Raw genomic sequence first — 2554 nt, forward strand, 5'->3', positions numbered from 1 at the left:
AAAAAAATTAAAAAAAAAAACCGAACTATCAAGGACTAGTTTCACATATGCTTAACAATTTGGCATGTTTTTTTTTTTATTGTTGGCACCGCAAAAAGCATTTTTTAGAACATCGTCCACGGGGAGCAGCCGTGCGGGGCACCAGGACCTCGTTTTTACAGCATCGACTGATAAATGTACCATTTAATGTGTGTTCAATAAACGGCAGAAAACCGATTTTCAATATGTTGCGTCGTTTTCGAGAAGAAAAAAAATCCAAACTTTCGCTTTTTTTCGGTCTTGCAGGTAGGCGTAACCCCTTAAGTTCACTTTGTTGTCTCCGGAATCATATGTCCGATCGGTATGAATTGAGAAGATTTTTTTTTTCAGAAACACACAACTGGAACCGATTACACGCTAAATACAATAATCAGGCTGAAAACCGAAAGACAAACTTTTGACATGTTGCATGCAGTATTGCTTTATTGGATACGAATTATTGACATGCTAATTATACACCAGACATATTTTCAGAGATGCGTTCCAGCATTTGCAGTTTGCCTGTGGAGCAGAGGTTGTGGTTGTTGGAGCCTGTGTAGTCGTCGTTGGGGCCTTGGTGGTGGTCGTTGGGGCCTTGGTGGTGGTCGTGGGAGCCTTTGTAGTCGTAGTTGTTGCCGCAGTGGTGGTCGTTGGAACCGTAGTAGTTGTCTAAAGAAGTTAACTCTTAGTGTAGTACACACGAGTGTAAATTCAGTTTCATCTTACCGTTGTTGTTGTTGTTGTTATTGTAGATGCATTGCAATACATATAGTTGACTGCGGTAACATCAGATAACGAAAGTCCAGTATCGTTACCAAAGTCCTGATAAGGCCATGGTTTCTGCAAAATGTTTCAAAAAAAAAATCAATGAGCATTTCGTCGACACTCATACCTAGATCCATCTCACAAGATTATTAATCACTTGACGATTGAAGCTAGCAGCGCCAGCCCACTTAGAGTAATGCATTACACTGCCATACGAGTAATCTATTCCGTACAGTTCCACCTGATCCACTGACTTCTTTCCAAAGTTAGCGTTGATGAAACTAGCTGCAAGACAGATCATTTCCGTTAACATTTAAAATTGAACTATTAATATCAGCTATCACTTACTGGTTTGATAAGATGGATGAAGTGCTTCGGTATCAACGGTGATCCAATCATCACGATCGGGACGAGAAAATTCGTGGTGGAATCCAAGAGCATGCATCAGCTCGTGAGCAACCGTACCAGTGTCCATACAGGAAGGATTTTGTAAGTTCACCCTATTATAGGTATTATCCAAATGCCTTCCCACATATGACCAGCATCCGGTAGCACTATTGTTGATTGTAATATAAAATTCTTCAGTTGTGTGCGGCACAAATCTAACACACGTATTATCGGCGTAATGTTTGAAAGTCCATTCAATGCTAGCCAACTCGGCAGAAGCTGCGGAAATACAGAAAACCGCATTCAATAACTGACTGCAAAAAATAAACTTTAATCTAAACTTACAGAATGTGCCAATAATTTCATAAGGAACAATCGCATCAGGCCATCTGATGTATGTGTAGGTTCCCATTGCGATTGCATTTGCCTCAGCCAAATCTTCGACCATCAGATCGAATTCCAAATAAGTTCCGATTCCCGCTTCAAAAGGACGCGTTTTATTGACGCCCCTTTTGTAGTGTCTCAACCGTTCACCTGTAAATTATTATATATTCCGTGTATTTTAAAAATAGCCATCATTAAAATTAGATTGACCTAAAGTGGAATATCCACGTATACCACAAATACCTACCAACTTCTAGCGAAGGTTTCGTAGCGTATTTCCTTCCATGGCGGTATGGTCCACGTTTCTGATCAGGGTGAACTCTGAAGCGGTCAAATCGACCACATCCGTTTCTTCTATGACCAGCCACAGAAAGACTACAGTGGAGCAACACTGTCAGCATCAGCATGCAAACAATTGGTTTCATCTTTGCAACTGATATGAATGCCATTTGATACAATGTGAACGCTTTTATAGTTTATTTCAAGAATGAACGCTAACGAGTGTGAGATACAAAACAAATTTTAAATGTCGACACGTGTTTAACACACACTGTTTTTCAGCAGCTAACAATTGATACTGCGTTTGGTTTGGTTATAATCAAGTTCATTGTACTACATCAAAGCTTTTAAATTCGGCAAACCACCATCGGATGAATAGTGGAGATTGTGCTTCTTTTCACGTTATAACAATAAGTGTTCATGCGCATGTTAGCTTATCACTGCCTGGTCCTAATATCGAGGGTGCTCCACAGGAATTGTAACACGGTTTGATACTGATATAAATGCACATTTTGACCATGGAACCCCTTTTTTATATTCATGTACACGTTTTGTATATACAGTAGAGCTCAAAAGTAATTTGCCAATTGTTTTATTGATCAGATTTCTTTCCGTTCAAGTTTTTTGATTGTGGTTTTTTGTTCTGCTGATTCAGCCTCAAAAGAAGATTTTAGTTTTAAAACTTTATTAAAGTCGTCCCTTAATGTCACAAGTAAAAAAC

General features: G+C 39.2%; 1 pseudogene; it reads right to left on the reverse strand.

Moving 5' to 3' along the window:
• Positions 1–486: 486 nt before the first annotated feature.
• LOC135702626 (zinc metalloproteinase nas-14-like) lies at positions 487–1979 on the reverse strand (annotated as a pseudogene).
• Between the last annotated feature and the right edge of the window lie 575 nt (positions 1980–2554).

The sequence above is a fragment of the Ochlerotatus camptorhynchus genome, unplaced genomic scaffold (assembly GCF_037179485.1).
Source record: "Ochlerotatus camptorhynchus isolate MF236.1 unplaced genomic scaffold, CSIRO-AGI_Acam_v1.1 ptg000194l, whole genome shotgun sequence".
Classification (NCBI taxonomy): Eukaryota; Metazoa; Arthropoda; class Insecta; order Diptera; family Culicidae; genus Ochlerotatus; species Ochlerotatus camptorhynchus.